At 46.9% G+C, this 19,497-nt stretch overlaps 1 protein-coding gene across 2 annotated transcripts in view; it reads right to left on the bottom strand.

Moving 5' to 3' along the window:
- The window catches only part of RCOR3 (REST corepressor 3), a 1,149,883-nt gene that overhangs the window by 254,185 nt on the left and 876,201 nt on the right, over window positions 1–19,497 (bottom strand). The gene's annotated exons all lie outside the window — the stretch shown is intronic.

Here is a 19,497-nt window from a genome sequence, read left to right as displayed (position 1 = left end):
CACTAAGTTGTGATCACTCTGCGACATGTTGATAACGCTCAGGTTCACGATTTTTCTGGCGAAATGATCAGAGACATAGAAATAATCCAAGATCAAATGTTGGTTGTCTCTTTTCCAGGTAGCTTTGGGCGGCATGTCCCCTTCGATGTTTCCATTCATTAATTACATATTTCCAGCTTCCATTTCGTCTAGCCACTCTCTTCGAATCGCATTTATCTATTTCTTTTTTGCGTTTCCATGAACTTTTTCCAGTTCCAGGGAGACACATTCCATGTTTAGATCTCCACATAGAACGATGTTGTGGTTTAATTTGTTAATCATGATGTTATCAATCAGGTCGCACATTTCAGCGAGAAAAATCTGCTCCCCTATTGCGTGATGCTGCCAGTATACGTTGATGATATGTATTTTCAATCTCTTGCCTACTAGTTTTTGCTGGGATTCAATGATGGTCATTTGAATATAAGGTGAGTGATTGGCAGAGCTCAAGATTCGAAATCCACTTGCTCTTTTGACCGAAGTGATTAGGCCCGACATTCGGTGGACGGGTTATTGCCATTTCGTATCCCTCAACGCATGGTAACTTTAGGAGGCAAGTTTCTTGTAAGCATATGATATCCAGAATTTCTAGCGACATTGAGATGTTCTGAAATAGAGGGACAAAACCATGTGTATTCCAGGAGCCCATCTGTATTTGAACTGGTGCGTGGTCGACTCAGCATTAGCTTATCTTATTAGGATTCAGGGCACCAGCAAACCAGCTCCAGCTTTTGGTTTGGTTTTTTTCATTTTTTTTTGTCTTTCGCACGAACGGGGATTCTGGTCGCTATGAGATCTTTGGTATCCCATGCAAATGTAATTCTGATTTGTTTTTTGGGAATTGTTTCTTCTTCTATCTTACTGCGTTCTGAATTCTTTTCTTCTTTGTCGTCCTTTTTTTAGTTGTTAGATTTTTTGGTGAGGTGCTACGGTTCAAAGTTGATTTCACAGTTCACATTCTCACGCCAATTTGGGTGTGTTGAAGTCTTTGTTGGTGTAGACAAAGGGAAGATTTCTCTTAGATGAAATCCCAGCAGGTTTATGCATGACATTGCATTTAAGATCACATCACACATTGTTCTGGAATAAATATGAAGTAACACCCGATCAAACATAGTTCCTTCAATAAATTCTACTGTTTTAATGTCAGTAGACGATATTGATCTCAGGTGAGGAATGTGATGGAGTAGCTGCAATACATTATATGGATTTAAGTAGTTGGAATCTATCTTTTGACTTTTGTTTTTATTCTTTTGGCTTTCTGCAGCTGCTGGTCGTCTATCAAATCTCCAGTCCTCTTCCCAGTCCATTCTGCAGCGATCTTTTCGCTTATTATTTCCCCGTGCAGAGTTGTCTTTTGGAGTTTCCATTTCTTGATTAGAAATTTGAGCTAGTGATCGAGGTCTGTTTCAGCATAGAGTTTTTGGCAGAAAGATTTGTCTTTCTTCAATCATCGCTCTGCGATCATCAATTGTTAAAAATTGATCTGGCTTTCACATTTTCGCGTGTATGTATTTTGGGATTAGAGTCGTTCTCTGGCGTAATAAAGATAGTACATACACTTTTGGGGATTCTTACCAGATTCTTTTGAAATATATCGTGGTGAGGTATCTCTGTCTCTTCTCCCGAGTCGGAGCATAGTGTTGTTTGGTCCTCTTGTGAGTTGTTGGTTTCATTTGCGTCATCTTCACTTTCCATACGTAGACAGATTCAACAAATCAGCCATCTCATTTTTTTCCTTGGCCTCAGTCTCCCCAAAGGCCAAGCTCTTGCTGATCGGTTTCGAGTTTGTACCTGCCAACTGTTGGAGGGATGTCCGAACCTCACTTGCCGTTCGGATTTTTTTGTTGTCTGAGGTTTGGATTGTCAGGTTCAAAGATTTAATGTTCCTAAAGAATTTGCAGGAGTTTTTGGCATTCCATTTGTTTGCCTCTCTGCATGTTTTTGGTCTTTTTTTTTGTTTTTAGCATGATTTAGATTTGACCCAGTTGTCTTTGGGATTTCATCTCTCTTTGCTTTCGCAAATATAGCGTAGCTTTCATTGTTCTTTGTGGGGAGTGTCGAATCACTTATATTGATTTATCTCTGGGTTTGTGCAAGTTCCCTCAGCGTTAGCCGAAGTTGATGGAGTTGCAACGGGTATCTTTGACCTACCTCTGTCAGTTAATTTCCCATACTATCGCAGCGTTACAGCCTTTATGTTGGGTTTTGAGGTGCATCGGTGGACGGACTTCCTCCCTTTGCACGGTTGCTGAGTTGATCCCATCACTTTTACTTGTTTCAGCAGGTGGAGCAATCACTGGGCCATTGTTGCTCATAGGATCTTCTTGCGAATCTGCATAACTGTGGGATTTACTTATTTTTGGGTTATTTTTGGGTTATCTTGTTCTCCGGTGATTTCAAGGTTTGCATGACCTCGAACACCTTGAGAAAGTTGCTCTCTCTTAAGGATCATTAGTGCTTCTCTTGTGACCTCTGCGAGCAGTCTTTTATCATCTGTGTTGTTTTTTTGCTGCTCTTTCAAGAGATTGAGTTACATCTCGTTTTTCTGGTTGTCATGGGTCGCTTGCAGTTTTATTTCTCGCAGCTCCATTTCGATGTTGATCATCTTAGAATTCATCAGAGCAATTAACATATTTTGGTCTTTATAGCTATCGTTGAACTGCTTGTGCATTTTTGTGAACGGAGAGACAGCTATGGTCATTGGTGAGACAATGTTAGGTCTTAACTCATTAAACACCTTCTCTACAATAACAAACCAGTCAGGGGAGTTCTTGAAGCCAGATATCAATTTGAAATTTATGGTCTTATTGTTAGGCAGAAACCTGTGCAGTTCCCTTAGGGACCACTGCAAAAAGTTTAAGACTACAGGTGTTGGCAGTAAACCCAATTGGTAGCAGTCTGTACCACCCAGATTTACCTGGTAGCTGTGGCTGAGCAGTCAGTCTTCTCTCAAGAAGAGTTAGGCTGTATATAGAGTATACACATTAGGTACAAAAATACAGTAGCACAAGCAAACACTGACCAGAGCTTGGGTAAAAAAGTATATAATTATTTATTTAAAAACACACTTGTAAAAATACACTGGCACTAATATGCCAAGCAAGTTCAAACACAGTCACTAGAAATATATATACACCTCCCTCCCTGATTAATTATTCGACAAGTCTTCGGAAAAGAACACCACTTATTATCAATACAGGGGTGAGCGCTTAACCAAGATGGCACTCCAATAATTATTTTAAAAAGGGAGGGAAAAGGCAGAATTAGGAAAGCACACAATACCAACACTTTTAAAAGAACCACAGCAAGTCAAGAAACTTCATAGGCCAGGCCCACTCTTGGAGAGAGCAAGGCGGAATGTGCCCAAGATCACACAGTTGAAGTACACTTTAAAAGTCTTTGCAGATAGTTCAAAAGGAGTTGGATCAGTTCAGAAAAGTTGGTTAACAGGTCCCAGGTCACCCTAGGATAGAGAGTCAAAGATCTACGGGACACCTTGAACAGTCTGTTGCAAGGGAGACCAGGTGGGACACAGTACCTGAAATGGTGAGAAAGCTCCAGTGGGGGCAGTTGTTCCTGGCAGCGGGTGCAAGTCGGTGCGTCGTCCAGGGGAAGAGAAGGTCTCGACGTGGAGGAAAGCTGGAGGTTGTTGCACTGCCAGGGAAGAAACCAGCCGCAGTTTTTCTCGGTTAAAAGGTACTACCCTTTTATTCGCGGTAGTGGTGAAGCGTGGCTATCCGGCCGCCGGGGTGCTTGGCACGGGCGATTCGACCATGAGACGATCCAGGAAGGCAAAAAGAGGGCGAACTGGTTAACCCCACCAGTTCAAAGGAAGAAGACTCTCCAGGATAAAGATCTTCTCTGTCGTCGGGAAGTGGTGAGGCGGTTCAGCAGGGCTCCACCCGTGGTGTCGTCGTTGCAGGTCGGCTCAGCTTCTCCCTCTTTGGATTCTTTAGGTCCTGTGGCGACTTCTGAAGTTCCAGTCCCCAAAGCCCTGCTTTTATGCAGAAAACCCCCATTCACCAGTCCTAGCTGTCACACAACAGCGCGACTTGAGTTGCCGAGGCAACTCAGTCCAGGGTGCCTATTCCCCCCCCTCCCACACATCCTGTAGACCCAGACAGAATGGCACCACTTTTGGAGGCTTCTGTGTAGAAGCCCGCCAAAAGTGGAACAAAGGGCTCGACTTGGGTTGGAGTTACAGAGGCGAACACAAACGCAATTTTAAAACCGAGTCCTGGCAAAAAGACCCAACCGGGGAATAAATATTAAATAAATAACCCGGCGGTATCTTTAACATTGCACCAAAAAAGTGATGCGTTTAAAATGAATGGGAAAATCCGATAGGAAATATTCCGGTGGAATATTTCGCGTGGTAACCACTGCCACCAGCCAGAAACTCGGCGAGGGGGGACTGCACAGTGCCCCCTCGAAAAACAGACCCAGGGGCAATCTAATTACCCCTACCAGTACTCCCACAATATGATGGTTTGTACTGGTTCTGTTCACAATTTAAGACTAGTAAAGTCAATGGTGACTTTACATGCCCTGGGAGACCGTAGTCAGTCCCAGGGTATGGAGTCTATGTTTGGGGGTCACTATGATACCCCTGTATTACTGCACTGAGGATGTTGTGTAACACACATCCAAAAAACACATGAAGCCCTATGGAGTAAAAGACCCCATAGCCCATAAAACGCATTACAAAGTCAAAGGACATTCTCAAATCATGCCTAAGAGTGGGAGAAAAAGAGACTCACTATTGGCAGGAGAAAAAAATAAACCCCAAAAATCCAGCAACGCTGCTGGGGGACTCACTAGGTTTGGGAAATTAACCTATACAGAGAATTCTCCCTAACACTTATCTATGGGAATCTCCTTTCTATAAAACAGGAGTCTGAAGATGACTCGTCAGATGTTAAAACTGATTCATTTGGTTGCTTTTGCATCAGATTTTTGGTTCTCTGATCGTTGTGTGGGCTTTTAGATCTCAAGGTTTCCTTGTCAATGGGATTTCTTTTTTGCGAGCATGCGACAGACTGTGGGGTGCTAGAGTCTACCTGCCTTCTTGTTTGCGGGTGCTTTGATTCGTTAGCGTCCTTTGCCATTTCTCTTCCACTCTTGTTGTCGGGTAAATCAAGATCAATGCTTTTGTGGGAGCCTGCAGGCTCTGGCATCCGTCTATCTTCTCTGTTGTGGCGTTACATACTGGTCATGTTGTGATTGAATTTGGCTTTAAGTGAAGTTAAGTCTCTGTGGAGTCGATCTGCAACTGGCAGTGAGTTGCGTCGTCTTTTGGGGATAATGATTCAATGCTCACTATTTGTATCATCCTGTTCGTTGAGCAGTTCTGCAAGGAAGACACTTTCTGAGCCTTGCTCGTTTTGATTGCAGCTGGTAAAAATGTATTGGGTACTAACTGGAACTCAAAATCTGCCAAATTAGTCTGAGGAGGACTATTGTCAGCACACACGCGACTCAAGATACCCCAGTGTCTCGCGTTCCTCACATTGCAGGTTAGAATTTTGCAATCGTCCCTTTGTGAACTTGTTCGGCAGTTTCTTGTTAGTTTGCAGGTTAATACCACCAGCTTCCCATTCCGCTGTGGCGGTTCGAAACCCGTTTTGATCTTTTATTTCATTTCCCGTGGTGACTTGTTCCTCTTCACAAGTTGTACTATGATTGCTGCGTTTATTAATGTAAATGCCCTTGTCTCGTTCATCACTATTTTTATGTAAGCGAGTACTTCAATCGACTCTGCGTCATGCCAACACTTGCAGCCGCGCAATCGCTCTGTTTCCCCTCTCAGAGCATGGGTGAAAGGATGTGTTGTCATGTCCTGAAGAGCCAGGTGGAGACGAGTGGGAGGGCTGGTGTGGCTTACCACTGCCTTGGCTTTTAATGCATCCTGCTTTATTGGAGCTTGGTAGTAATTCGCTATCATTCAATAAGCGGGATGGGGGGCTGGGGTGGCGCGCTTGGTGGTGAGAGTTTGGGGGCGACTTCGTAGGTGCAGTGTACGGGACGTTGTGTGAGGGGGTGTTATCAACACTCACATCTTCACTACTCGAAACCACTGCTTTACCACACCCCCCTTCAGAGCTACTAGCTCTCACACTTACTTGTTTGTATTCATTGCTCTCCCTCCGATCCAGCTGTGATGTTTGTGGTAGCACAGAGTTGCATCGTCGGAGTTGTGACCAGGTCTGTGGGGGTGGGGAGCGGGTATAGTCTGCATAATTTGTCAATTTATCGACTGCTGGAAGGTGTCCTTGGGAATAAGGTCCATCGTCCCACCAGGAACACTCCGACGCACTCAGCGATGCTCCGCGTCCGGGTGCGAGCTTTTGACTGGAAGGCTCCTCCTTCAAGATAGACACCAAAAAAATACTTGTGATACCGAGCTCACAGTAGAGGGGTCCGAACTAAGGAACACTCAGACGCACTCCAGTTGTTCCATTTCCTTGTTAGGGGGAAACTGCGCACCGGGAAGTGGGGTTGAAAGCTATTTCTTCTTCACTGCCACAAAGATGACAACGTTAGGAAAATGCTGTGATTGCAGACATTTGCCACGTTGTCAGGTGCCCTGTATCTTATGTCTAACTTCTAGCCGGGGCTGTGTGATGTCTTTCCAGATGTCTTCTAGCATAGCAATAGATAGGATTCTTTTATGGGATTGCTTACTACTATGGTAAAAGAAACCCTCCTTCCTTAACTGCGCCGATAGTTAATAAACATTTTCACACCCTTTGCCATTGTTGAATTGAATGATCCAATTTCATCAGGCAGAGAACCCCTGAGCAGATACTCTAGAGGATCACCATCAGCTGGCTCCAGACCGTCATATTCATCAGTGGAAGAGCAATGCATGGAGGCTTTGTCTGGGCAAGTCTCATACTCAAAATCAGTGTCAGAGTGAGTATCAACAGGTGTGACTTCCTTGTCCTGAAGCAGGGCAGTGGCAGCTGTCTTGGCTGGAGTGGCTTCTCTCCCTCTGCAGCAGATGTTCTGAATTATGTGTGGGTGCATCCTGCAGGATTTCTAGGGAGGTCCGGCACGATAATATGCAGTAAAAAACAAAATGTGTGCTGTTCTCTGGTTAGAGATTCCAGTCTATACAGTCCATAAACTTTGTCCGCCAGCAGTTTATGTGAAGTGGCAAGTAGTATGCCTGCGAAGTGTCAGGGAGGGGTTACTTAAGCATTTTCTGTTGCATTGAGCACAGAGGTGGCGGAGGAGGGAGAGACTGAATCGGTGGCTTGACCCTTAACTCCTCCTCTTCCTTTGAAAAGACACTCTGGGCCGTCAAAGACTGAATCAATTTGGAACTCCAGAAAGTCCTTTGGAGGAATGGCAGCAGGTTCTGAAATAATGGGCCAGACATATGGCCGTGAAGCAAGTACATCTTGCTTTTGCCAAGTGCCAGTGGATGAAGAGGGCGTCCAAAGCAAGTCAGATGCGGCTGCAGACTTGAATATGTACTCTTTGTAGGTCTTGTCAATGGGGTCATTGACAGAGCGGTTCTGATAACCGACAAGGCCATCGCCAACAGGCCAATAGATGTCGTAACGGTTGTCATGGACGAGGTAGTTGTGGACGAGGTCACCGTCGCCACTGACGGACCAGTTGTTGATGGTTTGATCAGTTGTTTCCCCCTGTTGACAATATAATAGATGACTTTGACTTCGCCAACGGCGCTGCAGGAGCATGTGCTGTACAGTGGCTCATGGATGGTGCATCCCCATTGATGGTCTTGTGGACGTGTCTTCAGATGTTGATTCTACCATCTGATGATCCTTTTTCCCCAGCAGAGAAATTAAAAGTTACTCACCGTAGTGACTAACTCACTACTAGGGCATAGTCCCCTTTCCTCCATACTGTATGGGCGTCCTTCGCTAGGGACGGGAGATGGAACCTTTTTCACCAGAAAAATCATCTTCCCCTTTAAATTTAGATGCGCACAGGGGCGCGGTCCTGGGAGCATGCACTCCTCTGACTCCGCCCACTGGCGCCACTCAGTCTCCTTTGACACGCCGACAATATTAACATTGCCTAATGACACCAGTTCTATTAGAGTGGAGGGCAGTAGGACGTATGGATGAAAGGGGACTATCGAGTCCGTTCGTCACACCGGTGAGTGACTTATAATTACTCCTACATGCCGTCCCCATTCCCCCATACTGTATGGGTGATTACAACAACTGAATGTAGCCCCAGGGTGGAGAGTTGTACCTCTTAACAAAACAAGGTCATTAACACTGCCTGACCAAATGCTGCGCCCGACCTGGCACTGGCATCCAAGCAATAGTGTTTGCAGAAGGCTGAGGGAGTGGCCCACGTAGCCGCCTTGCTGATAACCTGCCACGGAACGTGTCTTTGGAAAGCTACTGCCGTGGCCTTAGTTCTGATGGCGTGGGCATACATGTTTGCTGGTAATGGCTTGTGCTGCCACTCATACGCCTCCTTGATGGCCATAACCATCCACCTTGCTATCGAAGCCATGAAGGCCTGACAGCCTGGTTTTGACCCCCCCCTAAAAGTGACGTAGAGGGCGCCTGATTTGCAGAATCTCTTGGTTCTGTCCAGGTAGAATTTTAGCAAACGTCTGACATCTAGACAGTGCACTACCCTCTGAACATCATCCTTAGAGTCCGCAAAGAAAGTTTGTAACACTATTTCTGTCAGAATACTGAAGTAGTGGGATCCTGCAGGAGTGAAGCTGGCCCACCTAGCCCCCTAAGCCTGCCTGCTCAACAATCCTGCTTCTTTAAAACTATTGGCCAGGCAAACCCAAGGGGAAAGGGGAATGGATAAAACAACAAAAGACAAGAACTCCCACTGCAGGTACTTCAGAATGTCTTCCTGGAAGGTTTTGGCTCAGATGGGATGTTCCTAAAAGGAAAATACAACTTTAAATGAATCTGTTCTTTTAATATCTTACTGACTACACTCTGTAATATAATACTTTCTCCTAATAACAATTACCTGTTGCCTAAGCTTGATTTGCCAATAGGCTGCTTCAGAGAGATATATGTATGTTGCTGTGTGGCTGACTGTATCTACTGATAGAGCTTCCTCCTCTACTTGTCTTTCTGCACTCTTGTTCTCTTTATTTTCTTGAAATCCTTTAATACATAATATCCAAAATATTGTTGTTACTATTTTCTTTGAATATCTAATCTGGCTGTCTTTTTAGAGTGAAAACTTATATAATATTTATTACCTTATGTAATTCTGAAGACTCTTTATAAAAATGTTGGAATATTTTCAATTTCCAAAAATATTATGTAGCGTGCTTCTTTAAAATTGTTTCTCACTAGAAAATGTTTATTTCAATCGACACTCAGAAACCGCTTCTGATTCGAACTTCGAAAACAGTCTCCACTTTACTTTCTTCCGTTATGCCGACAAAGTTAAAATGGAGAAAAACCAGTGACCTTCAAAATGGCCGCGACGCACGCGTGACGTCGCTGGGTCCTTTCTTCTAAACCGCGCATGGAAGTCCACAGTAATACGCGACGCACACTCAGAAACCAAACGAAACACGAAAATATGGTTAGCTCGTTAATTGACTAATGTTAAATGTTAAAAACGCTGCGAATACCGTCCTCGCGCCTAGTTCGTAAATTAAGATTAATTTACACTTGAAAATAAAAAAAAAATATTTCTTCATGAAAATGTTCATCAAAAATTAATTAAGTTAAAAAAAATAAACAAATTTACTTTTCGCAAGTCTTTCTCTTAAATTCCAATTCAAAGTATATTAGTCTTCAATTAAAATACAGAAGTCCACTTAGCTTAACAATGTTCCTAGGACTTGACTCTTCACTGGCTCAGCAAACGGAGTGATACTGGATTTGAATTCTTCAACTGCAGACTGATCCACCAGTTACCTAAACTACTATACTAGGATATCTTTGGAATTAAACAAATGGATACTAAATCCTTTAAAAAAGGAAACTTTAATTTAAATTTAACAGGAGCTGATAAATATATGACCTACTCAACTACAAACTTTAATGAAAGGCAGTTGAAAATTACCATGAACATTCTAACTGACATCACAATGCTGTAAGTTGTAAGCTAAACCAATCAGTACTGTGGAAGTGTTCCACCATCTTTGCTTGGGGGCATTTCATCTTTCTAATTGAAAGTTAGTTAAGGGAAATAGAATAATTTGAAAAAGAAATGTCCTGTTCTCTAAACAGAATTTATTTAGTATTTCAACCACTCTCTCTTTCTAACTTTCCTGGAAAGGTATTTGAAACTCCCCATTCTCTTAGGAATCTTATCAATGTGAGGTAATAAATGTGAAAACCTGACAATTTCCTCATTTAAGTGAAAAGAGGAGACAACCTTAGGTAAGAATGCGGGGTGTGTTCTGAGCACCACCTTATCCTTATGAAATGTAATATATGGCTCTGAACCCACGAGCGTCTGGATCTCATTGATTCGGCGTGCCGAGGTAAGGCCCACTAGGAGGGCCGTCTTGATGGTAACTAGCCTGATGTCCACGGACGCCATAGGCTCGAAAGGATAATGCGCCAGGGTGCCCAGGACCACATTGCGGTCCCACACCAGGTGTGGTTTCTTGATAGGAGGACATAGTCTAGTCAGGCCCGCCAGGTGCATTTTAACCACCGAATTAGAGGATGCGAATATCTCCTCCTCTGAATTCTTGTAAGCTCCAATGGCCGCCAGACACGTGCAGCATGTGTCTACTTTCCCACCTGAGTGTGCAAGGGGTGCCGAGAAGGGCAGCACGTTGGGCAGCGTGCAAGTCAAGGGATACATTTCCTTTGATTCTGCCCAGTGACAGAACCTGGTTCACTTGCTTTTGTACTGGCTCCTGGCAGCGTCGCTCCTAGCCCCCCGTCTAATGACCAGGTTGGCTTCAGGGGGACCTGTTCAGGAACCACACTGTGAAGGCTAACTTCTGTGTGGAGGTGTGGATAACCGTGCCCCCCTTCTGAGAGAGTATGTGTGCTGGGCCCAGCGGGAGGTGTACCAGGGCCTGGTCTGACAGTCTGAGCAATTCCGAGAACCAGGGTCTTGCTGGCCACCACGGACCTTTCGGGATGATCCGAAGATCCTGTGACTCCCTGATCCTGCAGATGTGCACCAGGAGAGTGAGGGGGAAAGCGTATGCGTTCATGTTGTTCCAAGGGATCTGCATTGCGTTGTCCAGCGAACCCAAGCATTGCCCCAGCCAGGAGGCGAAATGGGCGAGCCTCCTATTATTACTGGTGGCAGAGAGGTCCCCCTATGGATGACCCCACCTGCTGAAGATCCCCTGAAGGACCTGCTCGTTCAACAGAAATTCATAGTTGTCCATACTGAGCCTGCTGAGCCTGTCCGTCTCTAGCTTGGACTCCCCCCGGAGCTGAACTGCGTTCATTAGCCTTGTAAAGACCCTGGGGGCCAAATTGAGGCCAAAGGGTAGAACCCTGTATTGAAAGTGAAAATCTGTGATCCTGAATCTCAGGAAGGACCGACGGGGTTCCCAGATCGGGACGTGTAGGTAGACATCCTTCAGATCCAGGGAGCACATCCAATCTCCCGCGCATAAGGACTCTGCTATAACGGCTGGGGTAACCATCTTGAACTTTGGAGGGGAAGGGAAAGGTTCAAGGTGGAAAGGTCGAACACAACTCTCAGGCCAGCCTGGTTCTTTTTGTGTAGGGCAGAAATCCGTGAATAGAGCCCGTTCCCCACTGTAAGGCCAGGACTTCCTCCACTGCCTGGTTCGCTACTAGCGAGTGTATTTCAGCCAACAGAGTTGCTGTACAAATCTGCGGGAGTGGAGGGGAGGAAGGTGGAGAAGGAGGAACGGAGAGCCGGAAGCCCATGGATACTACTGAGAGGATCCAAGGGTCCATAAACTTTGTCCGCCAGCAGTTTATGTGAAGGGCAAGCCTGCCCCCCACCGGAGACCCAAGGATCCAGATGGGCCTGTCACAATGTCCTCCCTGCTGAGGAGGGGGACTGAGAAAACCCTTGGTTAGCCGCCTTGTGCTGTTTGCACCTCTGCTGGATAGGGGATCTGTCCGGTTGCCTGGACGGTCTCTCCTGAAAGCCTCAGAAGGACTGACCCTTGTCCGAGCGCTGGTGCTTATAGTTGTAGGTCGTAGGAGTGGACTTGGTGAGGATAGATAGTGAAGAAGGATAGATAGCATAGTGAAGATTTCGCTGTCTGTGAGCTATTCTTTTTCTTATCGAGTTCTTCATCTGTTGTTGAATGGAACAGGTCACCCCGTCGAAAGGCAGGTAGGCGTTCCTGCACATTTGGGTTGAATTTTGTCCATCTCATGTCCGTGGCAATACAAATGGCACGTTCCGAAGTGTCAATGTTGGCCATCGTTGACTCCATTATGTCTTGTGCCACGATTTTGGTCTCCGCCAGATGAGCTTTGAAGCGAGCCTGGCTGTGGGTAGGGAGCTCGGGGAGGAAATTGGCAATCTCCCTCCATAGCTTCTGGTTGACAGTCGCCAACATGGTGTCAGTGTTGGCCTGGCGCAGGTCGAGAGTGGAATTCAAATACATTTTCTCCCCAAACGCCTACAAGACCGTTTCCTCCTTGCCCAGGAGTGCCGAGGCCGAAGTTGCCGAAGAAGATTGTGGCTTGGAGTACACTGAAGCTGCCGCTATCACTAAGGAATGTGGTTGGGGGTGCTCCGACAATAAGAGGTGGTCCCCTTCCATTTGCCTGAACTTAGCATCGAAACGCCTATTGGTAGACTGGGTAGGGTGTGGCTTAAGCAAACCTTTTTTGGCAAGCGTTACGCCATCCCTTTGAAGTGCGATTCCTGTTCTAGAAGTTGGGTGTAGTGTGAAGACTTAAGCCAGTACCCCATCTCCGGTTGTTCCACCTGTGGCTGTGGGATTCCTAGGTACTCAGCCAGGCCCGCCAGCCGCTCATGAAAAGATTTGGCTAACTATTGAGTGTCTGGATCCTCCTCCTCCTCGTCTGTGTTCACTGCTGTGTCCTGCGGGTCCGGGCGAGCCGGAGGCGTTCTGGGCAGAGGCAGCTGTGGCATTCTGATTATCAATGCCAGAGGCTGCTGAGGTGGCAGGGATGGGGCTGGTACATGTACAGGAGCCGGGGGCTGAGCTGCAACCGAGTGGAGGTGTGGCTGTGGGTGCTTGCGGCTGTACAGGAAGGAGCAGGTCTCTGATCACGTACCTGAGGATAGTACCGATATATGGGGATCTTATCAGTGTCAGAAACTTAAAGAATCTATCTTCACAGGCCAGAGGGGTGCCTGCTGGTATAGGCATAGAGGTTGGGCCCTGAGGCTGTTGTGTCCTGGGCGCGTCCTGTCTTGCTGCATGGGGCAAAGTTTATCTGCCCTGTGAAGTGGATGGGTAGTATGTGGACCAAGTGACAGGGGTTGACCAATCCCACCGGGAAGCTCTTTCCCCTGCCTGGTCTCCTAAGGGAAAAGGCGTCGGGTGAGCCGCCATTTTGTCGGGCCCGGGCAGCCATTGTTTTTTCTCTGTGCCACTTGCGTGCGTCGTGGAACTTGCTCAGCTGGGACCGGCTTCCACCAGTACGCTGAGTGGTGGTGGTGGTTTAAGCCAACCCTGCACGTCTGGTCGGGGCCTGGTAGGCACAGAACCCTCGGCTGTGGCGCCGGTAGTGCTGTGTACATGCACCCCCTCAGACATGGGTCCAGTGTTAGGGTGTCCCCTCGGGTTGGGACCTGGTAATAGAACCTTGCAGCCCTTCAGCAGTAGCACTGGTAGGGTCTTGGGACCCTTCGGCCTGGTGGCCGGTAGCTGGAGCAGCGTCGGTGTTGTTGCTGGTCTTAGGACCTGATAGGTCCCTCCCGCCTAGGTGCTTCCTTGGGAAGTAGTCACCCTTGCGGGGTGCGGAGGGGAACAGAGCACCTACCCTGGGCCTGGTCTTCTGCTTCACAAACGCTTTAAGGTCCTCTGGAAGATATCTTTCGAAGAGCTCCCGCCATGTGGCTAGTCGGTTCTTGAGCGTGTGCTGAGTCAAGGCATCGCACGTGGTATAGCCGTCCCAGCCGAGGTCTGGGCCAAGGCAACGGAGGCAGGGGGCATGGGGCACAGATGTTGGGAAGGGACCCTTGCAGGCTCGACACCTGCTGAAACCCGCCATTGTTGACATGCACCAGGGAGGAGCATGGTGCCAGAGGACAAAGCAGTACCTAATAATGTAAAAAATAAAAAAAAGAAGACAAGAATACTTCTCCGGGGAAGAGCGCTTGGAATTACTAGGCCAGACGCCTAGCCCAGTAGCGCTGGTGAAAGAGGTCTGTTCCCATAGACGCGGAAAAGAGGACTGAGGAGTGGTGCCGGTGAGCGGAGTCAGGGGAGCACATGCTCCCAGGGCCGCGCATCTAAATTTAAAGGGGAATATGATTTTTCTGCTGAAAAAGATTCCGTCTCCCGTCCCTAGCGAAGGACGCCCACACAGTATGGAGGAAAGGGGACGGGACATAGGAGTATGAATATGCCCAACGGGAGATCTTAAGAGCGTCTATAAAAGCCTGGGCAGGATATTACCTCCTTGCCCGTTTCTCCCTGGAGGGCTCTTCATATGATCTCACAATTTTTTACATAGTGGCCCTTTCCAAGGACTTGTTTGGGAGGACAGAATCCGAATGTAATGCTCACCTGTGATTCCTGGTCTTGTGGGGGCAACCCACCACTCTCTCCCCGATTCCAGATGGGCTCCCAAATGGTTCAAAGTGAATCCAAGTGAAGGTGAAATGGATTGCCAGCTAGCTCTTCTCCCACTTCCCACAAAATGCTTCTGGTCCTGTTATGGTGTGTCTGGTTTCTATCTGAGGTAAGGCATTTCCCGCCCCTCTCCCACACCTCCCAGGCTATCTATGAGTAGTTTTACCTTATGGGTAGTGGATGATACTTGGAGGCTGTATGTATCGGTTCCCTCACTGAATCCAACAACGAAGTCTGGCTAACGTTGGCCACTACTGGCAAGATCAGCTCTATTGCAATGGGCCTCATTAGGACCTTGGCGGAATGGGTTTAACGGCGCTGGTAAAGGTGCTGGCGCCGTTAAACCCATTCAGGGCTATTACGAGGTCCCCTAGCGGGACCCGCTCTGGATGTCTGGTTTGAGCCCTATGGGGGCGCGAATGGGAATGGTCCGGGCCTGGGTTCCCTGAATGGGGAAATAATGGGCCCTCCAAAGTCGGAATTGCCAGCTATTTCCCCATTCAGGGAACCCGGACCTGAGTTTGGAGGTAGCCATGCCCTAGCTAAGGGCATGGCTGCCTCCTAACTCGTAATGCGGCCTAATGTCTTCAGCTTCTTGCGTTCACATTTATTGGCCTTAAGCATGCAAACAATCCTTCAGAAAATGATCCTTTGTCTTTATACATGGAATACGTAGGTATAGTGGTTAGCCAGAAAAAGGACACAGACTTTCAGAGGACATGTGTACTTTTTTCTTAAAATAAAGGTATATGGCCTAACTTTCCCTATGACTATGAGTGATCCCTACCTAGGTTACTAAGTAAGGTGCTTGTTTGTCCGTCGTGAATATCCAAAGAAATACGTCAACTGTACAAAAACTACACCTACCAATAAGTTAAGTTATTAGGTCAGGAGAGTGACTACCTTCTCCTGAGGTACAGCTAGTACCAGTCTTTAATAGCCAATCCGCAAATAGTTTCTCATGACTTCTCGTATTAATCTCCTTAGTTCACCAAGTGGGTTGTTGAAATTTCTGTCTTCTTGCTGGATCCCTTTTGAGGGAATGTGCTTTTGACGCAAGTCTCATGTTTAGGTTATAACAGTTCCGCTTCTCTTGTATCCCTTGACTTTGCAACTGTCTTCTGTCCTTAGAGTCAGGGTTATCTCTCTCTCGCTTTAGTATTAAATTGTTCTTGTACAGGATAGCGAGTTATTCTTCCCCTTTCCCAGTGTATTTTCTTACACTGATTGTCTTCTCTTTGTTCAGATTCTTATCCAGCTTTTCTTGTTATTCGCAAGTTTCGTATCTATCTGGTTTCAATGGTAACTCCATTTTATGACTTTTACTGTGACAAGTTAACTGTGGGATATAATGCTTGTCTTGCATTTGCAAGAGTGCTTTTGATGAGTGCAGTTGGGTGCAGGAACGTTGTCTAACGTTGGATGGAATATCTACAATCTACTGTGGACTACTGTGGACTTCTATGGAACTTTTACTTTAAACTTTTAACATAGAAAACTACTGGCTCCGCCTCCCACTTCCTGTCTGTTTCAAAAGCAACCGGCTGCGCGCATTTGGAAGAGTGCTTTTGACGAGTGCAGTTGGGCAGTTTGGCTAGGAGGCGGGGAGCCGCTGAGTTTGCTTCTAATGCAGGCTGTTACTTGTACGATATTCAAAATCGATAAAATACACTGTCAGTGCAAGTGGTTTATATCACAACCTTAGCAAGGGTTGCAAATCTTAAGAAATGAGTTTTACATACACTTTAAAATCCGCCATGCCGAATTCGGACATCATTGCACCCAAGGAGAAATTAAGGGCTTCAAGAAGTCCGAAACCTGACATGCCTAAACCTGTTGCTAAACAATTGCCGATGCGATTACGAACACAAATGCTCAGGGCCACTTCGGACATCCGGAAGTTTTGTACAACCAAGCCAGTGCTGGTTACCATTTCTGATGAGGGACTGCAGGTAGACGAAGTGCGGAAGATGGTTGGCGTGGTCGTTGATATCCCGGATGAACTGCTGATTGATTTTGCTGATTCAGTTGTTGTGGAATCCAGTTTGGCATCTCATTACCCGCAGGCACGTCCTCCTTTGACTTCTTCACAAGCACCATGCCTTGTTTGTGTGTCAATGGTTAACACTAATGTGGACGTTCCAATTCACTCCGAAAAGTGTGCTCAATTGCACCTTCTTCATCTACCGTTGGACATACCAGTTCAACAGCATACATCCATTCAACACTATCCTTGGAGTGTCATTAATGGGGACACCACCTGCATTTTGCAAGCACACAGTTTACACTCTGATACCACGACTTTAGTTAATTATCATAATTCCATGGAATGTCACAAGGACCCCACGGAAGGGCAGGTGGATCTAGGATTGACCACCGCCGTTAAGGCTGATGCGGTTGTTGATGGCAGAAGAACAGATGGCCATGGATGGTTCCGCGCATTTGCCACAACCATCCCCCACGTTGCCACAATCACTAATCATGTTTTCCAATTTATCCTCTTACTCTTCCCCACTTTCCATTTCATTTGCTAATTCAACCCCACATAGAGTTTCCTTACCGAGGCAAGTGTCAACTCCTCTTCTTTACTTTGGGGGCTATGAACACGGCCCTGGTATCGTTAACCAAATTCTATGAGGCGTTGGATGCGGAGATGAATACAAATCAAGTGTTACTGTCCAAATTACTTGCGCAGTATGAAGTAAATCAACGCCATTCTGAAAAAATACCTAGGCCTAATGGTCAAATGGAAAAAGTTACTCCCAAACAGGTTACACCTATCGATTTGGGAACGCCTGTAATCTAGAGAGCCTGCAGGAAAAAAAATTGCTAGGTCACAATGTACTTAAATAGATCATTGACCATGGTCAGCCCTGGCCCACTGGATCAGCAAACAATTTCATCTGTTGCTAAATCTAGTGAGCACGGAAAAAGCCAAGAAGTTGTGTGCATAACAATGCAATACCAGGCATGGAGGGTGGATATTGTTGATGAGTTAAATAGTCCATCTACTGAACAACAGGCAGTTTCTGCATAAGGGTCTCGAAGTTGAAGCCAGCAAATGTTAATGCTGCTTGTTTGCCCTTTAAGATATTTACTAATAGCCAAACTTAATTCCTGAAACTTCAAATGGTGAAAAAATCTGAAAACCAGAAGGCTCCTACCAAATCGTCTCAGACCAGAGCTTGCAATTTTATTGCAATTTTATTCAGTTCTTAACACTTTTGGGTACACAAACACAGACAACCAGTAATCAAATAACAAAAAAGTATGTCAGGATTGCTAAAGTAAGAAATGAATAGTTACTCACCGTAGTGACTAACATACTCCTAGTACATAGTCCCCTTTCCTCCATACTGCATGGGTGTCCCTCGCTAGGGATGTGAGACGGAACCCTTTTCACCAGAAAAAACCTTCCTCCCCTTTAAATTTAGAGGCGGGCAGAGACGCGGCCCAGGGAGCATGCGCTCCCCTGACTGCCCACCGGCGCCACTCCTCAGTCCCCACTGACACGCCGACAATATTAGCATTGCCTAATGACACAAGTATTTAATGGGGGGGGGGGGGTGGTGGGACGTATGGAGGAAAGGGGACTATGGACTAGGAGTACGTTAGTCACTACAGTGAGTAACTATTAATTACTCCTACGTCCCGTCCCCTTTCCTACATACTGCATGGGCGATTACAACTGATTGTAGCCCCAGGGTGGAGAGGTGACCCTCCTTAAGCGAACCACCTGTCCAATGTGCAAGTAAGGGGGTCAAGTTCCTTAGAGTCTGCCCAGTGATAAAACCTGGTCCATTTACTCTTGAACTGGCTCCTAGCAGCCTTGCTCCTAGAGCCCTGAATGATGTCCAGGTTAGACTGAGACAGGCTCAGAAGCTTCAGTGTGACCTGCTCAGGAACCACGCTGCGAGGGCTCATTTCTGTGGAGCGGGGTGTATGATCCTGCCCCCTTGCTTCGAGAGGAGGTAAGCTGGGCCCAGCGGCAGGTGAATGGGCGGCCTATCCGAGAGGCTGAGGAGCTCCGTGAACCAAGTTCTTGCCAGCCACCACGGAGCTATCAGAATGATGTGTAGGTAACACAATTCTCTTATCTTGCAGATCACCCTGTGGAACAGGGGCTTGAGAGGGAATGCATACAGTGTCATGCCATTCCAGTGTATCTGGAATGCGTCGCCCAGAGAGCCGGGCCTTGCCCCTGCCAGGACGCGAACTGCTGGCACTTCCTGTTGGCCCAGGAGGCAAAGAGGTCCACCTGAGGATGCCCCCATCTGCTGAAGACCCAGAGCAGTACGTGATCGTTCAATTGCCATTCGTTATTGTCTGCTCCCAGCCTGCTGAGCCGGTCCAGTTCCAGGTTGGACTCCCCCAGGAGCTGGATCGCAGACAGTTAGATGTTGTTCTCCAGGGCCCATTCCCACATGCTGAACGCTAGGCTGCACAGCAGCGGGGACCTGGTACCACCCTGCTTGTTGACATAATACATGCTGGTGGAGTTGTCCGTCTGGATGAGGACGACCTTCCCCCAATGAGTGGAAGGAAAGCCTTGAGTGCTAGCCAGATAGCCTTCAGCTTCAGCCAGTTGATACAAGATTCCTGCTCCTGCAGGGACCAGACTCCATGGACAGTGTGGTTGCCCAGCGTTGCCCCCCAGCCTTCCAGGGAGGAATCTGTGGTGCTGGTGACCTGAGGGAGGGCCTGCAGTCCGCAGGTTGAAGTCCCTGGACCACCAGGTGAGGTCC

This window comes from Ambystoma mexicanum, chromosome 4q, assembly GCF_040938575.1.
Source record: "Ambystoma mexicanum isolate Mex_15411 chromosome 4q, UKY_AmexF1_1, whole genome shotgun sequence".
NCBI lineage: Eukaryota > Metazoa > Chordata > Amphibia > Caudata > Ambystomatidae > Ambystoma > Ambystoma mexicanum.
Note: the sequence above shows the minus strand (reverse complement) of the source record. Positions and strands in the feature narration are given on the sequence as shown.